The 7,120-nt window shown below is 37.9% G+C and overlaps 1 pseudogene across 1 annotated transcript; it reads right to left on the bottom strand.

The window, feature by feature from the left end:
- Positions 1-2,866: 2,866 nt before the first annotated feature.
- LOC137707593 (AAA-ATPase ASD, mitochondrial pseudogene) lies at positions 2,867-4,652 on the bottom strand (annotated as a pseudogene). The gene has a single exon (XR_015958676.1). The product of XR_015958676.1 is annotated as an AAA-ATPase ASD, mitochondrial pseudogene (transcript).
- Between the last annotated feature and the right edge of the window lie 2,468 nt (positions 4,653-7,120).

The raw sequence follows: 7,120 nt of genomic DNA, 5'->3' as shown, positions 1-7,120 counted from the left end.
AACAAATTACAAGTTCAAGGTTACAAACACATGCGAAGTCATGAAAAACGTGGAATTACCAAATGAAGGATGAACACCTTGACACCTTGTAAAAGACTACTTGCAGGATCATGCATGCATGCAATGCGAAATTCATGGAAGTTTCTTCAAAATAGTACTGTATAAAAAAGGGCCTTCTAGCTACCCAGCCCTGCTTATAAATACATAGCAAGGGCCCTTATCTTGTGAAGCCATGAGGAGACACCGAAGAGAGATCAAACAATATTAAGAAAGAAGAGATATTAAAGACGTTGGAGGAGATACATGTCTTAAGAGAGATGACAAAAATTGTGATATATCGAATCGCAACTTATATCATTCTCCTGTGATAAGTACCCCCTACAACCTCTTTCTGAGGCTGCATGCATGCATGTGTATTGATCGTTCTGTCTGATAAACAAGAGGAGAGGGGAAGGCCAATTAGTGAAGAATTAGTGGTATACCAACTCTCTATCATTATTTTTTAATATTATTTTAAACATCTTTATGCATATATATGAGGTTGATCAGTTGCAGCTAGCTCCATAAAAAACTATACATATTAAATTAATTAAGTTTGTATGATTTATGTATACATATATCAACATTTATATGATTCATTAAAAATTGGACATGCATTCTTGGGCATTTTTGCATGCACTTGTATAATGCCATTATTACAATTTTACTTAAATTATAAGACATGTATTTATTTTTTATGATAGATTCAGTTCTTGGACATATCAACCATTTAACCCATCTATACTATAATGGGTTAATTACAATAACACCTCGTGAAGTTCATCGAGTTTTCACGAAACCCACTACGTTTGAGACATCATAATAACATCCCCTTAGGTTTTAATTCCCTTTCCTTTAACTTCTTGAGTCAAAAATCTGCTAACCAATTACTAATTTTTCCGTATAATTAAGAAAAAAAACTTTATTTTTGTTGAATAAGAACATTAAGTATTAAAAAAAACAAAAATTAAAAATCAAAACGTGAGCCAGTGAGACAGTAGAGTAGAGTCGTTGTTCTCGCCATGGCCACCCCACCGGAAGCTAACAAGATTCTTTTTGTGAGGATTCTGGATATTCATGAATTGTGTTTGTTCATCGTACATCGTGCGGTTAACTTTCGTTTGGTACTGTTTGTGTTCAATTTTAAATAAAAATAATTTAAAATAATTTCTAACCGCATGATATACAATAAACGGACATGATTCACGAATCTTTGAAATTCTCACGAGGATCCGGATTCCACAAGGAGTTCGTAATTCATTATGGAGCTCAATGAATAACCGTGTCTTCCTCGCAGGAATAGCAACAGTATTCAATTTTTTTTAAACGTTTGTCTTGGAGGGAAAACCCAAATGAAACAAGCAAATGAAACAGTGACATATTCCTCACGACGAGGTTTGCACACACTGCTTATCGGAGTCAGAAACCCATGTTTATGAATGCACAGGTTGCGGAGGTATGTACAACTATCCATTGTTGCTGAGGAAGGAGTCGCAAGACAAGAGTTCAAAAAAAGAAAACGAGAAATAAAGAAGACGCGATGGTCTTTTTCTTGTTTTTTTTTAATTTTTTTTTAATTTTTTGGTTAATGTATTTATAATATTTATATTTATAATTATAATTGTTTTGTTTATTAGTTTTAAGTAATTTATTCTTCTTATTTCTCCTTTTATATGTTGCCTTTATTTTATCTTTATTAGCATATGGGCACACACACAAAATGTGTGAGAAATTTTTTTATTTTTGTTTTTGAAATAGAAGAAGAGAGGAAGAGAGTGATAGAGAATGTGGAAGTAGGAAGTTTATTTTTTATTTTTATTTTTAATTAGAGATATGTTAGGATTACATGTAGATGAGGCTTTGAAAAAAAAAACAGTAAAATTTGGTTGTGTGAAATTACATTTCTGACCCATATTTCTTATTCATGTTTTGTTTTAATTAGAAGGTTAAATTGGTAATTTCATAGGGTTTTAGTTGACAATGAGTGCTTTATTAATTAGTAGCGATTTTAAATTCCTTAATGTTTTCTAAGAATTATTTTTTGATACAAAGATTTAATAAATTTATTTTCGAATAAAACAATATATTTACTTTAAAGTGGTGAGAATATTTGATCGATCATAATAATTTACTACCTTAACTTATCATTTTTAAGAGTTGTATTATGCATGTGGTTCAATATCCTAGTAGAAATGATGTTGGTTTCTACCCATGCGTCACCACTGTCAAACTTCTCATCTCATAAATTAATGTAATAGTTTCGAACTCTCTCTTATTCTCTTAATAATAGTAATTTTTCTTTTTTTTTTAAAAAAAAAGGTTGTATCCCAGTGCCTAAATTAATTAGGCATGTGAACTGGCATGTGGTAAGCCCAAAAAAAAAAATGTCGGGTCGTTACATGTGAACTGGACACAAGAAAGTAAGAGGGCGGGCAGAAGAGTGCGTTATGGACACCAGGCACAATTAACGCATATGAACCAAAATCAACAACTCAGTTTCATGTGAGTTCCATCTACTCAGCCCAAAATTGTTACCGTCTTCAGTCGATTTCTTTTTATTGGAATCTTGCGTTGCTCCTTGTCATTCGTGTCGAAGCATTGTGCTTCTTTTGGATTGCGTTCTGGTGCAAATTTGCACTTTTCTCTCTAATAACCGAGTGTCCACCAGATGTTTGTTGAAATGCCGCTGCTAGTTAATTCCGTGTGGACTGGAGGGATTCTTAGAATCTTAGCTATGCCCGATTGTATATCCCTGGTTCGAGAGAGAGATCCCTTGTCGGGCTGTAAGTCTCTCGGACAATGAATGTACAACCAATTACAAGACAGATTTTCCGTAAACATGAGCGTTACATGCTCAACAATTGCCTTGCTCAAACCTCGACACAATTATAGGTGTTTTGGATATATATCTAGGACCACATTGGCAGTATACATAAATGCTTTACACATACAAAGCCCTTTTGCCCCCCAATTCGAAAATCCTTTTTTTTTTCTTGCTTGCAGTCACTTCATTTTTTTGTTAGATGATGCTGATTCTGTATCCTGATCGTGTTCTTCTTCTGCAGCCGATGGCGATTTCTCCTCTTTCGCTTCTTCCTCAGCCTTCAATCCTCCACTCTCCTTTTCCTTCTGGAGAGCTTGGAACAGACTCTGCAGGCAGATTTCGACATCCCCGGAAAGTTTCTTAGGCATCAAATGCTCTGCAACATCAGCCGGAGTCATCTTAACTTCCCCAAGCAACGCTCCAATTTCCGGAAACAAATGGTGTGATTCGAGCTTGAGGTAGTTCCTAGCCAGCACCTTGAACGATTCGGAGTTACAGTATGACAATTCAATGTGCTTATCCATCCTTCCTTTCCTAATCAATGCAGCATCAAGCTTCTCCACGTAGTTTGTTGTGAACACAATGAGCCTCTCTCCGCGGCACGCTGACCACAGCCCGTCAATGAAATTCAGCAGCCCGGAAAGAGTAACCTGGCTCGGTTTTGCCTCCCTATCCTCCTTCCCCATCTTCTCCTTCGGATCCCTCCCTTCCCCCTCCTCCTCCCCTTTCTCCTTCCTCTGCTTCCTCTGCCCCGTGAGATCAAGCGAACAATCGATGTCCTCAATCACAATAATCGACTTACTTGACGTCTCAATCAGCAGCCTCCTCAGCTCGGTGTTGTCCTTAACCGCGGTTAGCTCAAGGTCATAAAGATCATACTTCAAAAGATTGGCCATGGCGGCGATCATGGTGGATTTCCCAGTCCCCGGCGGGCCATACAAAAGGTAACCCCTCTTCCAAGCCCGCCCAATCCGCGCATAAAACTCCTCAGCCTTGCTGAACGCCATCAGATCATCGACAATATCCTGCTTCGTCTCCGCCTCCATAGCCAGAGTCTCAAATGTTGCAGGGTGCTCAAACACCACATGGCTCCAGTGTGACCCATTGTTCGTGTAAAGCTTTCTCTGCCGGTTCCTAACCCTAATGGCCTTCCCCTCCTTCAGGACATGGCTAAGGTAGGGTCCAATGATCTGGTCCCTCTGCCATTTGTGGAAAGTGAGCTTGTAGTACCTCCTCTCATCGTTCACCGGAGCGTACGAGATTGTCTGCTGCTTAGCTATGTACTTCCCGGACGCCCACCACACTTTGACTCCCTTGAACTCGTCATCCACTTCCTCGTGATCGTCCATGCTCAGAACAAGCGACTGGTTGTTCTTGAAGTCGCCCTTGAGGCGCTTCGCTTGCGTGGAGGACTTGGAGCTCAGGTAGTCCTCGATGGCGGAGTAAGCCTCGCTGCGCATCAGCCGCTCCCCGGTGAACTCATTGAAAGTGATCTGAATGTAAGGATACACATATCCCACCATTCTCTGCGAGTACTTTTCGACATGCCTTCGAAGCTCGTAGGGGAAGTACTGCTGGAATATCGCCCACACGAACATTAACCCGCCGATCGTGGATCCGAGGTGGGCAAAAATGGTTGCCGGAACCATGTTTTGGGGGCTCAAAGGTTGCAACTTTTTGCTTGTTCTTGGATTTCTTCTGTGTGCTCTTGCTAGAAATGTCGGAATTTGTACAATTTTGAGGAGATTTAAGTTAAAATTTAAAATATATTTAATTGAAAAGGCGTTTTGGGGTGCGTTGGCATAGATTATTCTGTGTGGATACATTCAAACAATCCGGTCCAAAAATTGACCCGTGGATTTGTCTCAATGCAGATAGTCGGTGTTTGTGTGTGGACCGTGGGCGTGGAGGAGTCGTGCCGTGGCCTCGTTTCCTTGCTTAAGATGGATTTCGATTCGATGATGATTTTAAGCGTCATCACATCTTAGTTATTCATCATTCATAATGCGATTAGAAATCATTTAATTTTTTTATTTGAAATTAAACATAAATAGTATCTGATGAAAACTGACCGCACGATGTATGATGAACGGTTAAGATGTAAAGATCTCTAGGATCCTCACAAAATGGATCCGGAAATGATCTTCTTTGCTTAAGAGGTTAAGTTAAGTTAACCATAATCGAAATTTAAATTATTTTTGTGTGGAAATTATTATTAGTTCTATGACATAATGTGACATTGACGCCATCTGGGATGTCATCATCATGTTTCAGTTAAGCATCACACACACTTTCTTGGTACTTTCCAATTAGTATGGTCAATCATGAACCAGACTATTTGGCAATGAAAATTGTGTATTTAAGTCACGTTTGTTTCACAGCCGGATCAATAAGGAAATATTAATTAGTAACAGCATCCAATATTTAGGGCTGTTCGGTGTTCTATTTAAAAATTTAAAAAAAATTATGATGGTTTTTAAAAACGTGATTTCTTAAGTACAACCATTGCAATCCGAAAACTTGTTTGTTATGGAACTTGGGAATTCTTAAAAACAATTTTTGCCTTTCAGTCGCACCACACAGCTTTCTCACATGCATAAACACAAACAGTTGGTGGGTGGACGCATGTTCTAAGTTACAAGCAAGCAACAATAATAGATCAAAATTTTCCCCAACTTCGAATAATTTAACTCTTCAAATTCTTCCCCAATCAGCCCCATGCCTGCAGTTGCCCAATTTTCAAAGATGGGACTTGCAAAACGCGCAGCAAACCAAGTTATCAGAGCTCTAGCGGCCGTAAAAGAGTTTGAATCCGTGGTGTTTTGTGTTTAAATCAGCCCCATTTTTCCCCAACAATGATGTTGATTGAAAAAAAAAGTGTGAAAACATAAGTTTTGTGTTTTTAAGCTACATGCTAATTCTTGAGTTAGTTTTGAGTTGACTTTTCGGAAATGCTCCAACCAAACGCAAATTATGCAATTGAAACTCAAAAATTGTTTTTGAATTAAAAATATTGGACTCAAATTCAATACAAAACATGCCCTTAATTACTGATACTTACTTTCAATAACCCTTGCTGCATTTACATTTCACCTTCTTATCCCTTCTCTTGCTTTGTGTTTTTAGAGAGAATTTTTAAGAAACAGGTTCATCGTCACTATGATATTTCAGACCATTAATACAAGATCATGCGTAATATTTTATCTTCGTAACCTTGTATTTAGGGGAAACGATAGTCGTGAACCCATTCCACCTAAATTCTTATTACATTGTTAAGATAAACGCACATTGATAAGGGTGCAAAATGGAAGAAATAAGGTGGTGTTATCCACACACATCTTTTTACTTCTCACATGTCTGTTAATTTCTGTCATTTGATCATCTTCGATTTTTTTGATCCGACGGCCAAAAATTAAGAGATGTGAGTAAGAGGTAAAAATTAGCGTGTGGATAGCAATACAAGAATTAAGGAAGAAATTATACTGATAATTTCAGTCTCTTTGCCTTCAAGGGCTGACTGTTTTCTTCACTCTATTCAACTTATGTCTACTGGAGTCAATGTTTCGGCTTTGCTTTTCTTGCTTGGCCTTGTATTTTACACATACAGGCAAGTGGCCCACTATTAACTACAATGATACTGCTACTATTCCGATTATATAATTCTATTTTGTTAAAGAAGGCCGGGGTAGAGTGGAGTTGGCACTGTAGGCCATTTTTGATGTGTGTGTGTGTGTGTATATATATATGTATGTATACTTAGGCATATAGAGATCGTTAACAACATTGCATATGAACTACGTACTGTAATAAATGCATGCAGTATTACTAACCCTAATTCTTGCGAATGCATTAGGTTACAATCAATGTAATATAAGGTACTCACCAGAAGATGAAGCCATGATGTGTGAGATGTGATTAAGACCTTCCCTTCTCTTGTAAACATATTGGAACTCTTGCTTTTGATAGGACGAGCATTCACTCTACGAGAACCTTGTAACTTATGTTGAATAAGAAGAGTATACAAGATAACTCTAATGATCCCAAGAAGAAGAAAATAGAGCACACTCTTAAAGAAAGCTCACAAAACAAACTAATTAGCAAAGCTTTTCTTATTTCGCTCTAGGCTTTGTTTCTCCTTGGATGATATACAATGCTTGAGGACTTGGGTATTTATAGCAAACCAAATGAAAGCTACACCACACACTTACTTCACCTACAACATCCACCTACTTCACCTACAACCTCCACTTACTTCAC

Source organism: Pyrus communis, chromosome 17, assembly GCF_041283825.1.
Source record: "Pyrus communis isolate YQ-2024b chromosome 17, ASM4128382v1, whole genome shotgun sequence".
Classification (NCBI taxonomy): Eukaryota; Viridiplantae; Streptophyta; class Magnoliopsida; order Rosales; family Rosaceae; genus Pyrus; species Pyrus communis.
The sequence above is the reverse complement of the archived record's forward strand: the minus strand, read 5'-3'. Positions and strand labels throughout refer to the sequence as shown.